The sequence below is a fragment of the Typopeltis vanoorti genome, chromosome 8, assembly GCF_054136105.1.
Source record: "Typopeltis vanoorti isolate ZY-2024b chromosome 8, IOZ_Tvanoo_1.0, whole genome shotgun sequence".
NCBI lineage: Eukaryota > Metazoa > Arthropoda > Arachnida > Uropygi > Thelyphonidae > Typopeltis > Typopeltis vanoorti.
Window position 1 is genome coordinate 148,013,131 of NC_143556.1, and position 26,710 is coordinate 148,039,840.

The 26,710-nt window shown below is 35.7% G+C and overlaps 1 protein-coding gene across 2 annotated transcripts in view; it reads left to right on the plus strand.

Moving 5' to 3' along the window:
• The window catches only part of LOC150104416 (solute carrier family 2, facilitated glucose transporter member 1-like), a 454,614-nt gene that overhangs the window by 302,710 nt on the left and 125,194 nt on the right, over positions 1–26,710 (plus strand). The gene's annotated exons all lie outside the window — the stretch shown is intronic.

Sequence of the window (26,710 nt, forward strand, 5' to 3'; positions counted from 1 at the left end):
TGCTTTGGACACCCCTTCGAACAGGATTAGATGGAAGGAAACTAATGTGCTATTTAGAAGTCGTTACAGATTGGAATATCTAGTAGATATCTTGTTGATTGATAGGACAGAAGGACATCTGTAGGCCAATAGATCCAAGTTGTTTGGCTATACCTTCCGAAACATCTTTTGCATAAGGCTTGGTAACGTGACAGATTACCACTGTATCACTATTAGGATGAGAGGCAGATGACAAGGACAGTCTATAATTATCAATAATCTTGATGACATAAGATTCAATAAAGTCATTAGCAAGGAAGATGGACTTTGTGTGATTTATTTCTTGAGAGAGCAGCATTTTGGTAGATCAGAGAGAGAGTGTTCAATGCACCAAAATCTTAATGGTAGCAGATTTTTGCCAATTATGATGATGTATGAGAGGATGAAAAGTGTGAAATGTATTTTCTTTCTAAAACTGAGAAATGAAAGCCTCCATGTGGTTGATGAAGTAGGAGGAGATCTAAAAAGACAATCTCACTGTACTCTTCTGACTCAAGAATGAACTGGATACAATGGTGAAAAGTGTTGATCTCATTGATGAACTCTTGTAGATCTGTAAGGGAATAATGCCCAACTTCAAAAACATCATCTACATTGCTGGCTTGGTTGGCCGAGTGGGTAGGGTATCTGATCTGCGGCTACAGGTTCGAATCCCACCTATGCATGGATGTTTGTGATTGCCTTCCACCTTCATACATTCATCCATCCAAGTATATAGAGGAATCAAGGAAAAGAAGGAGTAGCCATAGTATTCAACACAAAATACGAGGCTAATCTTCGTGAATGGCAGTCAGTCTCAAGTAGAGTAATGTGGGCAAATATGAGAATGGGGAACTGGACAATGAGACTAATTTGTGCCTATGGTCTAAAAGAAGGTTCTACTAAGGTAGAAGTGGAGGAATTTTTTGATGCTCTAGAAAAAGAAACTGACACAATGAAAAAGGAAAAGTTGGTCCTTGTTGGGGATCTAAATAGCAGAGTAGGAAATGATTGCGAGACATACAAAAATATTTTGGGAAAATTTGGAGAAAAGAGCAAAGCTAATAATAATGGCAAATATCTGTTGGATTTCTGCTCAGGACATGGACTGGTTATTACTAACACCATGTTCCAACATAAAAATGTGCACAAATTCATATGGAGAGAAGAGTCTAGGAATAAGAAAAGTCTCGTTGACTATGTTATTATTGATAGTGATGTCTTCTCCCTGGTGCAGGACACCAGAGTGTACAGAGGATTTGAAATTGGAAGTGATCACTATTTAGTCTTGAGCAGGATAAAATTGAATTTCATATTGAAAAGAATAACATGTAACAAAGTTTTAAAGCGAATAAAAGTTGAGCAGCTCTCAGATGTGAACTGTAGACTAAAATAGAGAAAGATTATTGAAAAGAAAATGAAAGAGTTTGAGAACAGGAATCAAACCTTGGAGATTCAGTGGCAAACTCTGAAGAAAACATTGATTGATTCTGCCAGAGAGGCATGTGGTGAGGTTGTGTGCAAGGATAAAAAAATCAGAACTCCCTGATGGACACAGGAAGTTAAAGAGGCAGTGAAGGAAAAGAAGAAAGCATATCAAAAGTTCTTGGCAAATAAGTCAGCTTTTACTCTTACAGAATACAGAGACAAATGTAAGAAAGCTAAACAGTGTGTAAAACTAGCTAAACAAAAGTCATGGGAGGACTTTGGCAAGAATATAGAAAATAAATATCAAGAAGGTAGAAAATATTCTGGAGGTTGTTGAAGAAGCTTAGGAATGGAGAAAAGAGTGCTGTAAACGGAGTTAGAGATGATAAAGGTGACATGAAAACAGGAGAAAAAGATATCCTTGAAGTATGGAGTAATTACTTTGAAAAACTGCTAAATGAAACAAGCAGTGATGACAGCACAGTGATAAAAAACACTGACCAGGCATGCAGTCAGGAATACATATCCATACTTGAAGTAGAAAAAGCCGTCAAAGGCTTGAAATGTGGAAAGGCAGCAGGAGTAGATGATATTCGACCAGAAATGCTGAAGTATGGTGGTATCAAAGTCTTACAGTGGCTGCACTGCATAGTTCAGAAAGCTTGGACAGAGGGACGAATTCCCGATAATTGGAGTAGAGCTCTCATAGTACCCATATATAAAAAGGGAAATAAAGCTGAATGTGAGAATTACAGAGGTATTTTCCTACTGAGTGTTCCTGGCAAGAACTATGCCAGTATATTTGAGAAACGGTTGAGAAGAATTGTGGAAGAAAAGCTTGGTGAAGAACAAGCTGGATTCAGGCCAAATAGAGGCTGTAGGATCAGATCTTCACTTTACGACAAACAGTCGAGAAAGCATGGGAATATAACAAAGATCTGTATTTAAGTTTTGTCGATTTGGAAAAGGCATATGACAAGTTGCCAAGAGAGAAGCTATTCAATACGCTGCAGTTATATCGTGTCAGTGGGGCATTATATCAAGCAATACTTAGTGTTTATTTGAGTTGTAAGTCAGCAGTTAGAATTGAAGGAAGTACAGGAAGATGGTTTAATGTTAAATCTGGTGTTAGACAAGGATGTACATTATCCCCTCTGTTATTCATTATCTATATGGATCACATTATGAAGGAAAGTGGTATTAAACATGATATCAAAATTGGAGATGTTAATGTCAGCTCTTTGCTTTATGCGGATGATGTTATACTTCTAAATAAATCCGCTACAAGTCTGCAAGATTCTTTGACTAAATTGAATAGCTCTTGTAATAGATATGGTATGAAGGTCAGCAATAAAAAGACAAAGACAATGAAAATAGGCAGAATCATTGAAAATGTCAACTGTGTTGTGAATGGAGAACCTGTGGAACAAGTAAAACATTTCAGCTACTTAGGCACGATTTTTACTGAAGATGGTAAATTAAATATAGAAATAGACAACAGAATCAGGAATGGGAAGTCAATTGAATAAATTCATATGGAATAAGAGAGAAATTAGTCGGAACACTAAATTAGCTGTATACAAGACAGTGTTCAAACCAGTTTTAACTTATGGATCTGAGAGCTGGGTCAGAAGTAAAACACTTGACCAAAGACTAGAGACCACAGATATGAGAGTCCTGAGAAAGATTAGAGGTGTGAACAGATGGCATCAATGGCAATATCATATTAAAAATGAGGATATTAGGAAAGAACTTGACATTGTCAGCATCCAGGAATGCATTAGCAGAGCTAATCTCAGGTGGTATGGTCACTTAAATAGAATGGGAGAGGTAAGATTAGCAAAACAAGTGTTCTCTGCTAGGTTGGCAGGAAAACGACCCAGAGGAAGACCAAGATATAGGTGGATTGATACAGTACAAAGTGCCTTAGACGATAGAAATATAAGATCTGATAATGTTGGAGTCTTGACAAGTAACAGACTGATTTGGAGGAAAATTGTAGATAGGAAGTTAGTAATGATGTAATTTTTTCATGTAGTACTGTCATATCCTGTACACCCCTTGAGGGTACATAGCAGGAATTTGATGATGATGATGATGAAGTATATAGAGAAGGAGGAAAAGTAGATCCAATCCTCTCACAATGGGAGAGACCTTCACCTTGTAGTGGATTGAAAAGACAGACTGATCATCATCATCATATCTATATATTATAAGCTCATATTTAAGTGGTGTGCAAGATAGGATGAGTGAGGAGTGTTTGCCTGGAGGAACGATAGAAAGGGTGAAAGGGTGGATGAGATCATTGTGATGGTAGGAATGAATGACTTGAAAGGCAATGTAAATTCAGTGGCAAGAGATATGAGATTCTTGCTTGAGGTAGTACAAAAGAAAATGCAGAGAGGAAAGATAGTGTGCATGTTGCCTAGGTATTGCGCAGAAGAGCAGTAATATTGAATAACATAATAGCTAGAATGTGTCAGAAGAGAGGATTGGAATATGTGGATGCTTGGATGGCGCTTGAGGACAGAAAGAAATTGTATGCGAGGGACTCCTTGTAACTGAATGAGGAAGGACGTAGGAATCTTGAGAGATTGCTGTTCTGAACAAGTCGGTGTGTCAATGCAGGGAAACTAGAATCCAGGGTGGATGGTAGCAGGGGTGGCCTCTTGTGGGAATGGGTACTTGGGAGAAGGGGGGGGGGATGACATCAGGTAACGCTGAGCCCAGTGTAGTCTAGAGGGGGATAATGCTAGATATAGAAACAGTGGAATTTTTATGCTTTATGCTAATGCCAGGAGTATCTGGAATAAAGGAGAAAAATTAGTGGCACTGATAGCATCAGCCTGGCCAAAGATTATTGGGATCACTGAAACGTGATTGACAGAAGAGGATATAATAACAGAATAGAAGTAGCATGGTGCAGCATTTTTCAGCAGGAGAGGAAGGGAAAGTGTGGTGGTTGAGTACTGCTTATGATAAGTGACGACCTATTTCCTCTAAGGGTGCAGGCTTTGGAAGGCAGTAACACTAATGATTTCGAAAGCATGTGGTGTGAGGTAGAGGTGGGCAAGACAGGATATTTAGTGGGGTGTTGCTACAAACCAAGGAGCACAGAGGGTGAGGACCAGGAGATGTTTAGACAATTGAGCTTGGTAAGTGCAAGAAGAATGAATGTTATGGGAGATTTTAACTACAGCAGTATAAGCTGGGAAGAGGAAGATGCATGTAGCAATAAGGAAATGGAATTTCTAGAATTCTTAAGGGACAAATGTCTTAGGCAACATGTAATAGAGGGAACAAGAGGTTCAAGAGTTTTGGATTTCGTTATAGCATCAGAAGAGTTGATAATAACTGAGATGACATCTCTACCACCAGTTGGAATGAGTGACCATGTGGTTTTGACTTGGAAGATGAATAGACATGCAGGAGCATCAAAGAGACAGAAACGTATGTGGAATTATAAGGCAGGTGATTATAATAGTCTTAAATATCAACTTGCAGAAGTTTCATAGAGAGAGGAATTGTAAGCCCGGGATATCATTAGTGCTTGGGAAATTGTGAAAGAATATTTGTTAGCAGCAATAGTAAGCTGTATCCCACAAGTGAAGAAGAGGACACAATTTGGATGTAAGTGGATGACAAACAATATTAAACAGGAACTGCATGTGAAAAAGAGGCTATGGAAGAGATATAAGGAGACAGGTGAAGAGCAGATGCATGAAAAATATAAGACACAGGCCAGGAGAGTGACTAGTATGGTAATGAAGGTGAAACTGGAATATGAGAAGAGATTGGCCCAAAGATCCAAAGAAAATCCTAGGGAATTTTTTAGCCATGTGACCAGGGAGGAGAAATGATTGTGGAAGAATGACATTGTGAAATAGAAATGGGAATACATTGGCTGATGCAGAGGAGTGGAGTTGTTCAATGGGCACTTTATTGGAGTATTTCATCCCAGAGAAGAAGTTTTTAATACTAGTGGGGTAGGGCAGGTTCGAGGTTTGGAGTTGTAAGGGAAGAGTGTGTTTCAGGTACTTGAATACTCTGGATATCAGTAAAGCTGTGGAACTGGTTGGTATTTCACCATGAGTTTTGAGAGAATGTGCTAGGGAAATGACAGTGCCTTTGACCTGGCTTTTCAATGAAAGTCTGGCTGCAGGAAAGGTGCCCATGGAATAGAAGGAAAGTAGGATAGTGGCATTGCATAAGGGCAGTAGCAGACAGAAAGTGTCTAATTATAGTCCAGTTTGTGTGTCATCAGTAGTTGTTAAGATCTTGGAGAAATTAGTAGGGACGTATACAACATTTGGCAGATGAGGGTAATGTTATCTGTGAGAGTCAGCATCAATTTGTTAAGGGGCTCTCCTGTTTTAGTAATATGCTAGTCTTTTATAATAAAGTTACAAGAGCAGTAGATGAGGGAAAGGCATATACTGCCATTTTCTTGCATTTAGCAGAAGCATTCGACAGGGTGTCACATGATAAGCTGATATTTAAGTTGCAGCACATGGGTTTGGATGTCAGGTTTGTCAACTGGATTCAGGATTGGCCGTCCAATAGGCATCCGTGAGTTGTGTATGGTGGGACAAATGAATGGGGGTGTCAGTTTAATGCAGCAAAATGTAAGATCTTGTGGTTTAGGACACATTGATGGGACACTTCATACTTTATTGGAGAAGTTGTACTGGAGGAAGTAGGAGAGACAAGAGATATGGGATTGATGATTGATAGAAACCTGAAATTCAGGGGACATATTGCAAAGGTGGTGAAGGTAACACAGGATTGTTATAGTACTGAGAAGGACACTGACCTGCAGAGATAAAAGAGTTATCTTCTAAAGGAACTTACAAAAAAAGTTAATTGTGCACGTAGGCACTACAACACAGAAACTGGGAATGAAGAGATGAAGCTATTGTTCTCCTAACAGTCCAGATGGTGCCCTCTAGCGGGCTAAGTAGGTGTTCTTGGCCGTTGGGCTGAAGGTCTGCTGATGTAGGCCTCCCAAATTTGGGGCAGTCACATACAACCAGATTTGTTGAGGTTTGGAGAATTTCTTAGGGCTGAGGCTGATTCCATAAAGAGTCTTTCAAATTTGTATTTGCTACGGTGTATCACTGTAGCTTTCTTCCACCGTATTCTGTGGCGTGTATCCATAGCATGGTCCGCAAGTCCAGAATGACTGTATTTGTGAAAACGGATGTAGTCCTTGTGTTCCGAAATTCTGATATTTGCTGTCCTGCCTGTTTGGCCAAAGTAAGACAGTTTACAACTGCAAGGGACCTGGTAAACACCAGGTAGGTCTAGGGAAAGTGGTTGGTCTTTAGTGGAGCGGATAAGGGATGCCAATTTTCTGTAAGGTTTGTAACAGGAGGTCAGGTCATGTTTTTTTAGATTTTGGTAATCTTTTCTGAGGTGCCTCGGATGTAGGGAATGGTGATGGATTTAGAGTAATCCTTGTTGTGGAGGGGGGGATCTGTGGTTTGTAGATTCTAATATTTTTCGGATTTTTTTTGGGGGGGGGGGGTAGCCATTGGCTGAGAAAGTGTTGAGGATGTGATTTAGTTCAGTGTTTAAGGCCAAGTCGTTTGAACAGATTAGTTTAGCCCTGTTGTATAGTGTTTTCACTACTCCATATTGTTGTGAGGGGGGATGGTGGGATTGTTGGTGAATGTATCTGCCTGTATGGGTGGGTATTCTGTAAACTGAGAGAACCAAGGATCCATTAGGCTGGCGGGTGACTAGTGTGTCTAGGAAAGGGAGGCTGTTGTTTTCCTCTTTTTCCAGAGTGAATTTGATCCTGGGTTGTTGGTTGTTTAAGTGTGTTAAGAAGGAGAGAAATGTTTCAGAGCCATGTGGCCAAATAGCGAACACATCACTAACGTAGCAAAGCCATACGGTTGGTTTTTGTGGGGCAGAGGCTAAGGCTTTTTCTTCCAAGGTCTCCATAAAGAAATTGGTCAAGGGTGGGGAGAGTGGTGAACCCATGGCTGTCCTCTCTATTTGTTTGTAGAATTTCCCCAAATTTGGGAGGCCTACATCAGCAGACCTTCAGCCCAACGGCCAAGAACACCTACTTAGCCCGCTAGAGGGCACCATCTGGACTGTTAGGAGAACAATAGCTTCATCTCTTCATTCCCAGTTTCTGTGTTGTAGTGCCTATGTGGGCGTACCTTTTTTTGTAAGTTCCTTTAGAAGATGGCATCGAAACGTTGCCGAAATATCGGAAAATATTTATTTAAGTTTAATTTAATTTATATCCTTAATTGCGTTGTTCAATTCCTTAAGTGTTTTAATAATGCATAACCAACGTATAAGCCTGTCTAGAGTAATTGTACCGAACTTTGTCCGCGTCGTTCTGCACCACGTGTATGTCTGGATACTTCTCATTTATTTGCTGTCCATACGGCAATGTAGGGGTTACGCTATCTTCGTTCCTTCTGCCGAAAACTGACTCAAATCTTTGCATTTCAGGAACAACTCGATGGGACTTTTCAGTGACGGCTTCATTCTGCTAGGACTGGAAATTTTACCTTCAGCTTTGCATAGAATCCTACTTCATTTAAAGAACGCTCGCAGTCTGACATCTTATCACAGACTTCGCCCCCCCTACGCGAAACTGCCCGCTAACTTCCGAACCACCAAAACAGGAAAACGTTACGACCAGAGAGAGCCTTCCGATACGGGCTCAACCCCTTATATTCTTCTATAGAGCACCCTCTTTTCTCAGTCCCCTTTAATGCACACGGCCTTTATCTTTTCACCTCTTTGGATTCATCCTTTGCTTTTACAACGTTGTTATACTTGGATTCACAGAATACATGGTAATTGTAATTACCATCTATTCTAAATATAAATAGAAAATAGAACGTAATTTTCCAAGTAAGCTATAACCTAGCTAGCGTTACACTGTACACGTGTAGCTTTATGCCTTCCAGGAATTATTACTTAGCAACTTTTTAGATGACTCACAGTAAATTTTACATATCTTAAGTGAGGCTTAAATTAAAATCAGATTATCTCTCTTTTTAGACATACTTAAAATGAAATCTTAATATAATCACCACAGCTTAAATATAAGGTACTTAAAATAAAGAATAATACAAATTTTACATAAAGTGAAGAAGTTTCACTTTTAATTACAACTGATGTGCAGGTATTTCTCTTTGCCAGCAAGTTTTATATGTTAGGTTCTAAATGAATGATTTCTTTCCAAGATTGCTTCATTTAGGATCTAACAACTGCAGAGTTTGGTTGATAGAAGAAGGAGAGGTGATATGAATGAGACTTTTAAACTGTTGAGAGGTGGTTACAGGGGAATTGACACTGGGAATTTTTTTGCTTGGTTAAACAGCAAGAAGGAGAGCTGACAAGGGGCCATCCCTGGAAGTTACAAAAGGAAGCTGTGAGGAAGAGGGTGAGGAGTGGTTTCTTTACATGGAGGGTGGGTTTGAAATGCATTGCCTGATAGAGTGGTGAGAGCGAGAACGGTCAATGGGTTTAAGGAGTGGTATGATGGACTTGGTGTTTCCTAGGAAGGACCTCTCGTGATGATTCTTTTGACTCCATGGAGGCCTGAATAATAATAATAATAATAATAATATCTGTACCATAAGGAAAGCTTAGGAATTATTCTGTTCAATATCTGTTGTTGTTCAAATCATTCCATGAAGCAGTTAACTAGTGTGGGAGAAAGAGGACTACATATTGTCATACTCTCAGTTTGTTGGTTTCTGTTCTAGTTGTTCAATTTGAATGTCATGTTGAAGATGCCCTTGATACTGGAGCAAAACTTTTATACCAATAAAATATTTCGAAGAATTCCATTGCATTTGTCATCCTGTTTTTTAAGAAAGTATAGTTGTAGAGAAAGTAAAGTTTAAAGAAAGTAGAGTTTCAAAAGAATGAAGAGTTGAAGAGTTAATGGTTTTGTTTTAAAGTAGCAAATCTATTCTGACCATCAAAAATAATGATGCAGTTATCAGTGCAATCCTAATTACCATGTATCACTAGCCTCTTCAACACCTTAACCCCAGGTCCAGACTCAGGTCTGTTAATAATTTGACATTTTGGTCTTATGACTTTTCTCTTTGTGAAACAGAACAATTTGACATCTTTCCCTTCCTGTGAGACTTTCCATAATAGTGTATGTCAGAGCTAAGACTATTGACTTAATGGAACATTTTCTTAAGCAACGATAATATCATCAATTCCTCCCATCTTATTAACATCGAACTTAATGAATTCCTCATACCTCTGCTCACCCACCACCAGTGCCTTCTCTAACAGTCCTACACTCAAATCCTGCATAATCCCCGAAACCTTGACAAGCCATCAGGTGGCATATGGTGGTAGGCCTGTGTTTGGAGAGCTCCGAAAGCTAACTTGCTTAGTTTTTTTTTTTTTAAATAGAGCGATATTAGGTTAGGTTAGTATAGCTTTTTTTGCTCTAATCATTATATTATATCAACAAAAATTTAATTTAAACCAAAGTGTCTAAAAATAAATAAAATTGAAATTTCTTATCAACCAAGTTACAAAATTTCTTCATTACAGGATCCCAATGTTAGACAACAATATCAAAAATGCACAAACTTAAAAACAGAAACTGCACATGAATCAAGTGATATAGAAGAGGAGTGGGGAAATTTGAAACAAATTCTCAGATGGATTAGAAAAAGAGGACTACAAGACTGGAACAAAGAAATAGAAAATATAATAAAAACAAAAAAGGACAGTTACCAGAAATGGCTAAATTCCAAAACAATAGAAGCAGAAACAGCGCAATTGCAAAACGAGAACTAAGGAAAACACATAGACAGAGAGAGAGAGAGAGAGAGATGGAACAATTTCATAACAGAACTAGAAAAAGATATATTTAAGCCACAAGCCTAAACCTATAAAGTAATAAAATGCATAAATAAATAAATAAAAGAAAAGATAAAAATGCAAACAATAGATTTAGAAAAATGGGTGATCGATTTCCAAAATCTCTGGACAGATGAGAAAAATGAAAAATAAAATTATATAAAACAAAGAATGACCTAACAGAAAATATCACAATGTTAGAACTGAAAAATACAATAAAGAAGATGAAAAATAGGAAACAACAGGAGAAGACAGGTAATATAAATATAGAACTATACAAAAATGCAGGTCAAAAATTTAATGAAAGACTTCTGAAATTATTTAATATGCTTTGGATGTTTTGAAAAACTCCTAACTCTTGGAAAAAAGCACTGGTTATCCCAATCTTAAAAAAAAAAAGGAAATAAAGATGATTGTAATAACTATAGGGGAATTAGTCTGCTAAATACAGGATATAAAATACAGGGTGTTTCAAAAAGAATATCCCTATTTGAAAATTGTATATCTTTGTAACTGTACTACATTTTCATTATTAAATATAATTATTTGAATTCGGGTCATTCTTTTTGAAACACCCTGTATATGCAGGAATATTAAAAGAGAAGCTAAAAAGTAAAGTAGAGAACAAACTACTAGAAGAACAAAATGGTTCTTCTAAAAAATTATTAATAGAAAATTATTAATAGAAAAGAGAAGAGAATTTCAAAAAGAAACACACGTGGCCTTTTGTGATTATGAAAAAGCCTTTCACAAAATTGGCCATTACAGCCAATGGATATCAATTTGAGGAAATTTCATAGAGGGAGGAATTGGAAGCCCAGGATATCATTAGTGCTTGGGAAATTGTGAAGGAATATTTGTTAGCAGCAACAGTAAGCTGTATTCCACAAGTGAAGAAGAGGACACAATTTGGTTGTAAAGTGGATGACAAACAATATTAAACAGGAACTGAATGTGAAAACGTGGCTGTGGAAGAGATATAAGGAGACAAGTGAAGAGCAGATGCATGAAGAATATAAGACACAGGTCAGGAGTGTGACTAGTATGGTGAGATAGGCAAAACTGGAATATGAGAAGAGATTGGCCAAAAGAGCCAAAGAAAATCCTAAGCAATTTTTTAGCTATGTGGCCAGTATGAGGAGAAATGATTGTGGAAGAATGACATTGTAGGATAAAAATGGGAATAGAGTGGCTGATGCAGAGGACATAGTGGAGTTGTTCAATGAGCACTTTATTGGAGTATTTCATCCTGGAGGAGTGAGTTCCAAATATTGAGTATTCTGGATGTCAGTAAAGTTGTGGGATTGGATGGTATTTAACCATGAGTTTTCAGAGTTTTTAAGGTCAATTGAGCAGTCAGAGTTTTCCGACAGCTCATTTGACCTGGCTCTTCAATGAAAGTCTGGCTGTGGAAAGGCACACAAAGAATGGAAGGAAGGTAAGATAGTACCATTCCATAAGGGTGATAGGAGACAGGAAGTATCTTATTATAGGCCAGTTTGTGTGTCATCAGTAGTTGTTAATGTCTTGAAGAAAGTAGTGAGGGACTATATACAACTTTGGGCAGATGAAGGTAATGTTATCTATGGGAGTCAACATGGATTTGTGAAGGGGTGCTCTTGATCTAGTAATATAATTACCTTTTATAATAAAGTGACAAAAGCAGTTGATGAGAGAAAGGCATATACTGCCATTTGTTTGGATTTTGCAAAGGTATTTGACCAGGTGCCACATGATAAGCTGATATTTAAGTTGCTGCACATGGGCTTGGATGTCAGGTTGGTCATCTGGATTCAGGATTGGCTGTCTGATAGGTATTAGAGAATTGTGTATGGTGAGGCAGTTTCAAGGAGGCAGAAGGTTATAAGTGGGGTTCCACAGGGCTTAGAACTGGTACCTGATTTTGTTCAACCTTTATATCAATGACATTGTCAATGGATTGGAATTGGATATACAGTTGTTTGCAGATGATGTGAAGCTGGAAAGGATTATCAGTAATACTGCAGATGCGGCAGCCCTGCAAGAGGATTTGAATAAACTTGACAGATGAGCAAATGAATCAGGATGTCGGTTTAATGCAGCAAAATGTAAAGCTTTGAAGTTTGGGACACTTCATTTTATTGGTGGAGTTGTAATGGAGGAAGTAGGGGAGACAAGAGATCTGGGGTTGATGGAAAACTGAAATTTAGGTAGTATATTTGCAAAGGTGGTGAGGGTAACACAGAGGATTGCTCCAATACTGAGAAGGATTCTGCCCTGTAGAGATAAGAGTTATCATTTCACAGTATAAGACCTTGATCAGACCAGACTTAGACTGTTGTTTTCAAATTTAGTACCCAGGATTTGAAGGGGAAATATTAACTGTGGAAAAGGGTACACAGGCAGATAACAAAGATGGTTTCAGGACTGCACAATGTCAGTTATGAGGATCGACTGAGGGAATGTGGATTGCAGAGTTTGTTGGATAGAAGAAGGAGAGCTGATATGATTGAGACTTTTAAACTGTTGAGAAGCAGTTACACGGTGGATATTGTGGAGTTCTTTTGTTAGCTGAATAGCAGGAAGGAGTGATGAAATGGAGGCCATCCATGGAAGTTATGGATGGAAGCTGTGAGCAAGAGGATGAGGAGTGGGTTCTTTGTGTGGAGGGTGATCGAACCATAGAATGCATTGTCTGATAGCGTGGAGAGAGCAAGAACGGTCAATGAGTTAAAAGAGTAGTATGATAGATTTTGTGTTTTGTAAGAAGGACCTACCACGATGAGTCTCTTGACTCCATATAGGCCTGAATAATAATAATAATAATAAAATTGTTTAAAATATTAACTGATTTAAATACACCAAACCAACTTTTACAATCCATTCAAGAAATATATACAGGAAATAAAATAGCAGTTAAATTAGAACACATCTCAGAATGGAAAGATATATCAAAAGGATTATGACAATGATGTACCCCCTCACCTCTGCTTTTCAATTTATATATAAATAAAATTATAACAATGTGGAACCAATATACTAAAGGGATAGAGAAGGTTTAGAGGTGCAGGAGGAGAGTGTGTTTTACATACTGAGTACTCTGGATGTTAGTAAAGCTGTGGGACTGGATGGTATTTCACCACGAATTTTGAGAGAATGTGCTAAGGAACTGACAGTGCCTTAGCACATTCTCTTTGACCTGGCTTTTCAATGAAAATCTGGCTGCGGGAAAGGTGTCCACGGAATAGAAGGAACGTAAGATACTGGCATTGCATAAGGGCAGTAGCAGACTTGAAGTGTCTAATTATAGGCCAGTTTGTGTGTTATCAGTAGTTAGTAAGATCTTGGAGAAAGTAGTGAGGAACCATATTCAGCATTGGGTAGATAAGGGTAATGTTATCAGTGAGAGTCAATATGGATTTATGAAGGGGCGCTCTTGTTTTAGCAATACGCTAGCCTTTTATGATAAAGTTACAAGAGCATTAGATGAGGGAAAGGCTTATACTGCCATTTTCCTAGACTTAGCAAAGCCATTTGACAGGGTGCCACATGAAAAGCTGATATTCAAGTTGCAGCATGTGGATCTGGATGTCAGATTGACCAACTGGATTCAGGATCGACTGTCCGATAGGTATGAGAGAGTTGTGTATGGTGTAGCAATATCAAAGAGGCAGAAGGTTACAAGTGGAGTTGCACAGGCAGGGCCGGCGGAAGAGGGCATGCAGGTGCTGCTACGAAGTGGGTGCCGCCGCCGGGTCACCGTTCATAAGTTCATTTTTAAGAAAAAAAATTTTTATCATAAAAACAAAAAATTCTTAGAATGATCAATATTAAAATAAATAAGGCCGTATATACCGAATAAAAATTAAGAAAAATTATATATTGCCGCCTCTTTGATCAGCCAGCGGTTTACAATTTTGCAGTGAGAGCAGGCTAAATGCTTGCATAGAGAATGTTGTGTCTACTGCAGTCTATCTAAAGTGAAATGGTAAACAGTTTTTATGTGCAGAAACGAATTTTTGTACAAAACATTTGTTCCTAGTTAACTAGTCATATGGTACGCATCTCAGTAGGCTACTGACCATAGCGCAGTGCAGACTATTATTTCGTCTCTGTGTCGTGTTGTGTAATAATTTCTTGTGGGTATAAAATTGAAATGGAATCAAAAATTTAAAAAAAAAGTTATCCGGTGCACAAAATCGTAAGCGACATGCTGCGAAAGAAGCAGATGTTAAGAAACAAACTGGGGCTCTTAATAAATTTGTTAAAATATCAAAATATTCTGATGCAGATTGTAACCAACTCAATACATCAGAAATCAGAGTTGAAGAACTGTGCACATCATTTTGTTTGCATCAAAGTACTATTGCAACTATGAACAAGATAACAAGACGCATGATTTAAGTAAAAAACAGTTAGGAGAAGATTTAGTTGTAGTTGACCATGAAATTAATACATTGCTAGTCTGTAAATTTAGAAGATCCAGGTGAATGGTGAAATATTGATGAAAAGTTACGAGTTGTTTTAATTGAAGTGGGGCTTGTTCATAAGTAAAATATAATATATCCCAGAGATACATATGGTCGTAAATTTGGTGACACGTATTATAATAGAAAAATGGAAAATGGGGAGCTCGTGCCAAGAACATGGCTCATTTATTCCGAAACTTTAAATTCTGTTTTTTGCTTTTGTTGCAAACTTTTTGCACCTACAGAATCAAGTAGTTTTGTGGAAGGTTATAACGATTGGAGAAATGATGCAAATATGCAAAGTAAGTACAACTTTGCATAGACATGAGACTAGTTTAACTCACATGAAAAATTTCTTAAAAGGGAACGAACTTGATAAAAATTTAAAAACAAAACTACTATTGATTGTCAGACTCAAAGCATGTGTATGAAATGGAAAAGAAACATTGGACAAGTTTTATAACGCTTGATTGAAATTATAAAATTCCTTGGCAGCCAATTTAGCTTTTCGCAGATCATCTGATAAATTATATGAAAGGAATAACGGCAATTTTTTAAAATTAGTCGAACTGTTTGCGAAGTTTGATCCCATTACGGAAAAATCATGTTGAAAGGACCCTACATCGATATAATAGAGTACACTATTTGAGTAAAGACAGACAAAACGAAATATTGGAAACTTTAAGAAATGCAATCAGGGATACAATTTTATTATCAATTCGAAAATCTAAATATTATTCCATAATTTTAGACTGCACACCTGATGCAAGTAAAACAGAACAAATGACCATTATTATTCACTTTGTTTCCTGTGACAGTGGAATTGTCAAGATCAGCGAAAACATTTTAGGTTTTGCAGATATATCAGATTCCACAGGCTGTGGTTTATGTGCAACAATAATGGAACATCCCCATTGAAGACATGCGAGGTCAAGGGTATGACAATGTGGCAAATATGAAAGGGAAAAAAATATGGGCTCCAAAATTTTCTTTTGAACAAAAATCCTCAAGCTTTTTACTTGCCATGTGCTGCTCATACTCTAAATTTAATCATTAACGATACAGCCAAAGTATATGCAGATACAATTTGTTTCTTTGCAATTATTCAAGAAATATACAATTTCTTTTCATTCTCTTACAAACATTGGACAATCCTTTTAATGTTCGTAAAAATTTTAACATGGAAACAGCCATCAAAAACGCAATGGGAAAGTAAAATTAATGCAATCCACCCTCTACGATATCAATTAGGAGAAATTTACAATGCACTTTTTGAAATTTTTAGTAATGAAAATTTTAATAAAGAAACTCAGCATGAAGCATAAACATTATGTGCTAAAATAAAGGACTACAAATTTATTTGCTCTCTTATAACTGGGCATGATTTACTTAACAGAATAAACCCTGTGATTAAATGCTTCAAAACAAAAATATGAACATTACACTTGCTTTAGAATTTATCGAAAACTTAAAAATATTCTTACAAGAGTATCGATCAGATACAAATTTTAAAGAAGTTCTAAAATGGCAAAAGAACTGAGTGAAGAGGTGGACGGAGAACAAGAATTTAAAACTGGTACGGAAGTCCGACGACGAAAGAAGACACGACAATTTGACTACGAGCATCATGACGAAATGCCACAATCGCATAAATTTAGAGTGAATGTGCTTTATACACTTCTAGACGTTGCAATGTGTTCGTTAATAGAACGATTTGAACAACTTAAAACATATTATGATAATTTCAATTTATTGTATAGATTAATACAAATTAATAATAAAGATTTACGAAAAAAATTGTGACGATTTAGAGATTCTCTTGAAGGACGGCGACAATAAAGACCTAAATGCAATAGAACTATATGACGAGTTATGTGCTTTCCGGGGTATTTTTCGGAAGGATAATTTAAATATTCAAAACCCTTTCGATATTCTTAATTTTATTGTATCCAATAATTTATCTTTCCCTAACTTTTCAATTGCTTTAAGAATGCTATTAACCTTACCTGTTAGTGTAGCGAGCGGTGAACGTTGCTTTTCCAAGGTGAAATTGATTAAAACCTACTTAAGAACAAGTATGTCAAAAAAAAAGGCTTCTTAGTTTGGCATTAATAGCTATGGAAAATGATATATGTGCGGAATTAGACGTTAAGACCATTATTTCTAATTTTATGAATATGAAATCAAAAACCCTAAAATTTTAATTAAAAAAAATTTCAAATATATTTATGTAATTTAATTTATTTTCTGTTATTCTGTAAAGATGTTATTTTTTGAATACTTATATTAAATGTTCTAATTATTTTTGAATTCTTTTCTTATTTTCAAATCTATCTTGAGTTTCTTTTATTTTCCTAAAAGATAGTTCCACTTATAAAAATTATTAAAAAAATTTTACAAGTTACTAAGAATTTAGTAACTTGTAAAATGCAAGAATTTTTTAAACTTTAGTTCAAATAAATTTTAACTTTAATTTTAATTAAAGTTAAAATTTATTTTAATTTTAAAATTCATTTTAATTTTGTTAGCGATTCTGTTTGGTGAGAAGGCTAAAATCCCTATATCATTATATATTCAACGATTAAAGTAAAGTGGCTTTATCAAAATTTGCTTTAACTTTTGAGAATTTTTTGAATATACGGGTTTTTAACGATTATCCGGCTTAGTCAACACCCCCGGTTCATTACATATAGCAAACCAATGTGTAGCTTTTCTGTCAAAATCTATTTAAGAAATTTCAAATAATTTAAATTTTTATTATCGTAAAAGAACCACACATGCCCGGATTGTTACAGGGGCACTTAGATAGACATTGCATGCGGGCGGCAAAGACCCTAGCGCCGGCTCTGTGCACAGAGCTCAGTACTGGGATCTATATTGTTTAACCTTTATATCAATGATATTGTCCATGGACTGCAAGGGGATATTCGGTTGTTTGCAGATGATGCGAAGCTGGGAAGGGTTATTAGTAATAGTGCAGATGTGGTAGCCCTGCAAGAGGATTTGAATAAGCTAGATAGATGGGCAAATGAATGGGGGTATGTTTAATGCAGCAAAATGTAAGGTCTTGAGGTTTGGGACACATCGATGGGATGCTGGATACTCTATGGGAGGAGTTAAACTGAAGGAAGTATGAGAGACAAGAGATCTGGGTTTGATCATTGATAGAAACCTGAAATTTAGGGGACATATTACAAAGGTAGTGAAGGTAATGCAGAGGATTGTTGCAATAATCAGAAGGAGACCAACCTGCAGAGATAAAACAGTTATCATTCCGTTGTATAAGACTCTGATCAGACCACACTTAGACTATTGTTCTCAGATCTGGTCCCCAGGATTTGAATTGGATAAATTAACTGTGGAAAGGGTACTGAGGCAGATGAGATGATGTCGGGACTGTACAATGTTAGTTATGAGGATCGGCTGAGGGAGTGTGGACTGCAGAGTTTGGTGGATAGAACAAGGAGGGGTGATATGATTGAGACTTTTAAACTGTTGAGAGGTGGTTACAGGGTTGACACTGGGGAGTTCTTTCGCTTGGTGGAACAGTGGGAAGGAGTCATGACATGGGACCATCCCTGGAAGTTATGAAAGGAAACTGTGAGAAAGAGGGTGAGGAGTGATTTCTTTGCATGGAGGGTGGTTGAACCATGGAATGCATTGCCTGATTTAGTGGTGAGAGCGAGAACGGTCAATGCATTTAAAGAGTGGTATGATAGAATTTGTGTTTTTTAGGAGGGACCTCCCTCGATGAGTCTTGATAGACTTGTGTTTCTTAGAAAGGACCTCCCATGATGAGTCTTTTGACTCCATGGAGGCCTGAATAATAATAATAATATAATCTGTTTGGTCTACAAATAACCCCACAAATGAAGATTGATAAATTTTTTATACTATGTATCTATTTATACTATGCTAATACTATTTGCAGATGATCAAATAGTATTAGCTTCATCAGAAGATGATTTACAAAGATCATTAAATGTTATATCAAAACAATATAATATGACAATATCTAAAGAAAAACAAGAATAATGCCATTCAAAGGAGAAAACCCAATAAGAAGTAAAATAATGATAGATAATAAAATATTAGAACAAGTAAATACTTTCAAATACTTGATATGTGATTTATCATAGGAAGAAGAAAAATATACACACTCTAAAATATCAATCTTTGTCAAAGTAAATGGCATAATAAATAATATATTTAAGCTATCCTTACTACAAAAATATGCTATTATCAGATTATATAATGTCTTGTCAAAATCAACTCTACTATATGTAAGCGAAACATGGACCATAAAAAGGAAAGATGAAAAATGAATTCAAATAGTAGAAATGAAATTTCTCAGAAAAATAACTGGATACATCAAGTGGAACCATAAAACAAATGAAGAAATTTTATAATCCCTGAATATAAAACCAATTATTTACTACATAAGACAGTATAAATAAAAATTGATAGAACATTTAAATCGAATTGACAACAGCAGACTACCAAAAATATTATACAAATATAAAATAAGTGGAAGACGAAGAATCAGAAGACCAAGAAAGAGATGGCATGAGACCAGAACAGGCAACCTGTCCTAAAATACATAGAGGAGGAAGTAATAGTCTTTTTTGCACAGTAAGTTACGTAGTGTAGCAAATGGCACCGATGTCAAGCAGAATAGTGGTGTCCAAGGCATTGTTGTTTAAAGAATTTAACCAAAGGGACTCCTTACAGTGCAATGTGTGCAAGATATATGCATTACCAGAGACAAATCGAATTTGGCTTGTAAGTGATAGTGGTGGGAAACTGTTCTGAAAATGCTATGAAAGCATGGGTCAAAAGTGCATGTCAGGTCACAAAATTGAAGTGGTCGATGGAACTGAGAATACACATGAAAATGTGTGTGATGCAACGGCAGATAGGATTCAAAGAGAAGTTAAAAGTGACTCAATTAAGAGAGAGAGAGAGAGAGAGAGAGATTAAAAGTATTGATGGAATAGTAGTATAACAGATGTAAAGAATGAAGACTTGGCTGTAATGAGGGAATAGCTCAGTTATGCTGAGCGATACATAGGGCGAAGCTGGAGCTGCAACTAATGTAGAAACATCTGGCAAGTGGGTCAGCTGATATCAGAAAGATAGAAGTGCAAGATAAGAGAAATGAGTGCTTAACTAAGAGAGAAGGAAAAATCAAGGGGTGAGTCTTCTATGGCAGTTCAATCATAAGAAGTTTGTTTCCCGAGAGATCAACAAAATTATGCTTCCCGGGTGCAAAAATTAATGATGTTAGTGAGACTATTAGAACACAAAAGGATAAAGTGAAAGAGTTGATTGGAATGAATGATTTTGACTGGAATGAATGATTTGAAAGGAGAAACAGTATGGTATGAGAGAGCATATGAAATAATTACTTGAAGTAGTAAAAGAAAAGAGTGAGAGAGTTAAGATAGTGAGTCTGTTTCTGCAGTATGACAGAGTAAGCTGAGAAGGAGGGCCAGAATAGTGAATGACTTGATGTGTAGGTTATGGAGGAGGAGCGGTGTGAATTTAACTGACAAATGGACTTATACAAGAAGGATGGTTTGCATCTGAATGGAATTGGTGTCAGAGTCTGGAAAAAGTATTGTTGAATGAAGTGAAAATGGATTTGCAAAACCAGGGAAACTAGAGCTTTAAGGGGAGAGGGGACTGTTGAGTGGATATGCAGACATCAGTGAGGCAGTTGAGTGTAAAAATGAGTATAAAATGCCTAAGTTAGTATCACATAAGACCAGAATGGGATATTTAGTATAAAGTGTCAGGATTGCGATGGACCTAAGGCACTTTTGGACTCTAGGTACAGTAATGCCAGGAACATTAGGAACAAGGGGAAGGAATTTTTGGCATTGGTTAGTTGATCCTGGCCAGAGGTTATTGGTATTAGAGAGACATGGCTGACAGATGATATAGTTAGTGGGCTAGAATGTGATATAGTGTGTGTGGTATAGTGTGTTCAGGGAGGATATAGAGAAAAGAATTGGGGGAGGAGTGTTATTGATGATAGTTGATGAACAGCAACCAAAGAGAGTAGAAATTGAACTGCAGGCAGGGCCTTCTTATCCATTAGGCTAAATGGGCTAAATGTCCATGGGAAAGATCATTTTATACTTTGAAACAGATTAAAAAGTCTCTGCGATCTTCGTTAGGACAATCCAAATTCAATAATTTAAGTATCTATCCATAGAATACAATATATTAGAAAGGATAGATCATAGTAAAATTATAAATTGATTTTCAGAAAGTAAATGCCACAAAAAAATAAAAATAAATAAAATTAAAATTAATTAGAATTTTTTAAGCTTTTTTCTATTTTGTGTGTTTTTATAAATACAAATAAACTACCTTTATTATATTATAAATATTGTTGAATTAAATAAAAATGTGCAATGTCGATATATTTTAACATAACATTTTTTGCAGTGAAAGTTATTTAATTAATTATATGTATTATTTAATTATTGCTCAATTCAATGTGATTAAGGCATCAAATTTTTTTAGCCCATGACTCTCAAACTTGTTAAGACAGCCCTGATGTGTTATTTTCAGTGAAAATAACACTTTTCAGGCTATTTGGTGTGAGATAGAGGCCAGCAAAACAAAATATACAGTTGGATGCTGTTATGGAACAGGGATGGAAAAGAGAATGAAAATAGTATGTATCAGCAAATAGACTCAATGAGTGGAGGACTGGTAATTATTATAATGGATTTCAACTGTGGGAACATAGATTGGAAGGAAGAGAAGACACACAGGAGGAAAGAAATGGATTTTATGCAGTTACTAAGGGATAATTACCTGAGACAACATGTAATTGAATATACTAGGGGTTTGAGAGTGCTCAATCTAGTAATTGCATCTGAGAACTTATCTATAACGAATATGACCAGTTTGCCACCAATTGGTGAGAGTGATCATATGATCTTGACCTGGGAAGTGGCTAAATGTGTGGAATTTTCAATTAAAATGGGGGTATATGTGGAATTACAGGGCTGGTAAGTATGACAAGCTTAGGAGATTGCTTGGATCAGTGTCATGGCATATGGCTATCAGTGCCATGGCTAGCCATATGCAGACTTCTGTGAAGAGAAGATTGATGTGTAAGTACAAGGCTGATGATTATGACAAGCTTAGGAAACAGCTTGGAGATATAGCATGGAATGAGGAGATGAGTGGTAAGGAAATAGATGCTGCTTGGGAACTGACAGAAATACATAACAGCATCAATGTGTGAATGTATTCTGAAGGCCAAAAGACTGATTAAGATAGGTGTAAAATGGATGAATTGAGGGGCTTAATCATGAAATCTGAAAAACGAAGATACTTTGGAGGCAGTACAAGATGAATAATGGTAATAATCAGTTAGAGTATAAAGAACAAGCAAGGAGAGTGATTCAGTAAGGAAAACAAAAGTGCAGTATGAGAGCAGATATTTCTCAGGTGATCACTTCATGATCACTCTCACCAACTGGAGCAAAGTGCACCCCCCCCCCTCCCTCACAATTACATCCTCTGATGAAATGATCAGATGCTGCTTGAGATAGTTATCTCAAGTTCTTTTGAGAAATTCTTTTTCCTTATTCCCAAATGCTATCGCTTATTCCAATCTGTACTGCCATAATTAAAGTCGCTCATAATAATTACCCTTCCTTCGTTCACTAATCCAAGCAGGGCTGGTCTATAAAGGGACCCGGGTGCAAGAAACCTTTTGGGGACCCTAAAATATTTTTCAAAGGTAAAAATTAAAAGATTCGAAATAAACGTATTGTAAAACCTCTTACCTGCAAATGATTTTGGCACAGGAAAACAAAAAAAAACACATTCGAAATATAACAGGTTAACATAATGTTTACTGAACACAAAACAAAAGTATTAAATAATTAAAATAAATAAATATTTAACACAAACAAAAGTAACCTGGCTTGCCAACTAGAGCACAAAAACTATTTACAATTAATTATTGTTTAAAGTAATAAAAAAAATCAATTTAAGCACATAAAAAAATAAATAGGTTTACTATTTAGGGGCCTAGTTTTACTAACACGTATATTGCTTAATATGTATTTATTTAAATATGCGATTTTTTTTTTTTTTTTTTTTTTTTTTGCTATGTCATTAATCATTTCCGAAAAACTTCAATTTTTGGCAATTTCCTTTTCGTTGCTTAATATAGCAAGTGCATTTAAACGTTCTTCGCACATACTTGACCGAAGATAATTCTTTATCAATTTTAATTTGCTAAAAGAACGCTTTGCACTTGCTATAGTAACTGGTAACGTAAAGAAAATTTTCAATACAGTTAGCCCATTTGGAAACAGTTCATTATAACTATTATTTAATATATATTTATTGCAATATGTCTTGTGCGTTATTTACATTTTTTTGGTCCAAGATCAATTCTTGTAACAAATCAATTTTTTGGATTAAGTCTTCATTTACATCTTTACTATAATATTTTACAAAATCCCTTGAGCGGTTTTCTAGTTCATTTTTTTCTAATGTTTTTATATCAGTGATTAATTTAAAATAAGAAATAACATTGGGTATATTTTTAAATCTCTCATCTATTTGTACAATAACAGTATCAATCACAACATTGAAAAAGTGACATCTAAATTCCTCTGCCAGGTTTAGTAAAACTTGAATGTTGAGTATGAGGAAAGATTGAAAAGATGTAATTTGCAGAGTCTAGTGGAGAGAAGGAAGAGGGGAGATATGATAGAGACCTACAAGTTGGTAAGGGGTTGTTATAGGATCAATGGTGGAGAAGTTCTACAGAGAATAGCGGGAGATCAGGGGAGAACCAGAGGTCATCCCTGGAAACTGTATAAAGAGGGTGTGAGTAGGGGAGTGAGAGGCAGGTTTTTTTCGTACAGAGTTGTGAGTGATTGGAATGCCTTGCCTGAGAGTGTGGTGTCTGCAAGGAGTTTGAATGTGTTTAAGACGTGGTATGATGAGATGTGTGTGAGATAAAAGGACCTCCTAGATGAGTCTTGGATTCCATGGGGTCTTGTTAATAATAATAATAATAATAATAATAACTTCATCTTCTGCTAGTTCGGAAAAGAATCATTTTCTTTTTCGAATTCTTTTTTCAGGGAAGTCTTCGGAAATATTCAAGTTTCATGCTATCATTTCTGCTTTGTCTAAAAATGTGTTAAATTTTGATTTTAAATTTTGGATTTTATTTTTAATTTTATTCACTAAATTAAAAGCAGAGTCAAAAACAATTGTTTTTGCTTGAAATAGTTTGTTGATACTATTAATTTTTGACAATATTGTAAACCACACCGATAAGCTTAAAATAAATGGCATTTCTTGTAACGAATCTAGTAGACTTTTAGCTTCGGATACTGATGTGTTATCGTTAATTGCACCAATAAATTCTTCTAAGGCATTATAAGTTTGTTCAAACTGTGTCTATTTTGACTTCCCATCGAGTATCACATAATGGTTTAAGCATAATATTTAAATGCTTTTGTATAATTTCCCACCTTTTTCTAGATGTAGAAAATACGCAGTATAAACGTTGCAATATTCCAAAAAATTTTTTTACAATATGTACTACTGGAAGCACATCACAAATTATCAAATTAAAAGAATGTGATAGGCAAGGCACATAAATTGCATGAGGGTTTAAACTAATTATTCTAGATTGTACGCCTTTATATGTTCCCTTCGTGTTGCTACCGTTATCATATCTTGCCCTCTACAATTCATAATATATCATAATAAATCAAGCTCACCTATTCTTTTTAAAAGTGAATTTGCTAGTTCTTCACCAGTCACTTCAGTTACTTCAATAAATCTTATAAATGACTCATTTATAATTAATTTTTTGTCTACAAAATTTACATATCTAATAATTATTGAAGTTTGTTCCTTGTGAGAAATATCAGGAGTACAATCCATTTGGATACTGTAATATATGGCTGCTTTTATGTTGTCTTTAATTTTATTAAGGACTACATTACCTAATGCAGCAATAATTTCCTCTTGAAATCCATGCACCAAATGATACCAAATTCTTTTTTTCATATTTTTAATTCTGTTTACATGATCCATTAGCATAGGATCATATTTACTTAATAATTCTATTAAACTTAAAAAACTTCCATTATTCGGCATTCCTATTGTTTCACGGGATCTTTGAAATGACAGATTATTATTTGCTAAAAATAGAATTACGTCTACAATTCTTTGGAATAGTAATTTTGGACGTTCCGTTTCTTTATTTATATTAATTTGATTTGTTCTGTCAACAGTCAAACATAAATTAAACCTTTTTAATAATTCTTACCAAGCAATAAAAGAATTAAAGTGACCAACAGAAACCTTATGATCTCAAATTACAGATGACAGTTTTCTCCATTTATTAAAACCATATATAAATCGTGTTGATTGATCTTTTTCTCTTCTTTTGAAAAATAATACACAACAAAAGCAAAATACTGAGTCTTGAGCTTTTGAGTAACCTAACCAGCTGCGAAGCTGAATTTCACAATTTGGCATTTTTTTTAAATAGTACGATGTAGAAAATGATCTACCTTCAACATTCTTAACGAATGTGTCTTGATGATGTTGTTTAGGTCCAGTTTTAACACAAAATAATCTAAATTTATCAGTTATAATATTTGGCTACAAACCTGGATCATTTATATTCACTTGTTCTCCATCGTTATTATTGTTTTAATCGTTATTTGCTGTATCCAAAATGTTTGTATAATCAGACGCGTCTTTTTTGACGAATCCCACAGTTTCTACATTTTAGTTGAAAAGTTGTGTGGCTTGTTTGGAGTTTTCTTCTTCAGTTGAAGTTTGAATCGCAACTGCTGAAGTCGTAGCAATTTCGTTGTCAGATTTATTTTGTAGCCATGAAAACAAATTTACTTGTGACTTTTTGAGATTTTGCTTTCTTCTTTTTTCTTTTCTGCTGATTTCCTTTTTTGACACCCAGAGGGATACTTTCTTGGCATGGACATTATGGGTTAGGCTTTGCCTATCGAATAAGTAAATAATATTAAATATTTTTTATCCCATGAATTAACAATAAGTTTAAATATGTACATACTTTTTACAATATTACAAAATTTTAGAAACACTCAAGGAATGTGTTTATTTTTTCGTTTGTTTACTTCAGTATATCAGTTTCACCCTTATTTATCACTATTAACTGAGTTGAAATTAACGTAGTTGAGATCGAATCACGTGCAGACAACACTTCATAATCCTGAATATTGATAATACATTTCACATAGCTTTAAAAATAACTTACTGTATTTACTGGAATATAACTGGTCCTCACGTATAACTCGCACCCCATGATTTTACTTTGCAAAAAAAAAGAAATTGAAAAGTTTCGCTTAACGTCGCACAGAAAAAAAAAGCTTAATCACGTTCACCTCATGGCATTCTTATAGAGAGGCTTATACGCTGGTTAGACATGATAACTAATAATTAAGGAATTGACAGCGCAGACTAGAAATATAAATTAAATAAACTTTAATATATACTTTCCGATATTTCGGCAAACGTCTTTTCTTTTTTTTTACGTCTTTATTATTATTTTTATTATTTATTTATTACTTTTTATTATGTCCCATAGTGGATGGCATTGATTCCCCCACTTACAAACTAGCCAGACATTTAGCCAAAGTGCTCTCACACTATACTGGCAACACACCATCACGCATAAAAAAAACTCAGCCCACTTCAAAGCCAGTATAGAAAACCTTACACTCCAACATAATGACATAATGGTCAGTTTTGACATCTCCTTATTCACGAATGTCCCCCTCAAAGAAACCTTAGGGCTAATCCAAGCTAAATTTCCTCCCGATATCTCAGCCCTATTTCAGTTTACAATGAACTCAGGCTATTTCGTTTGGCAGGAAAAATTCTACAAACAGATAGAG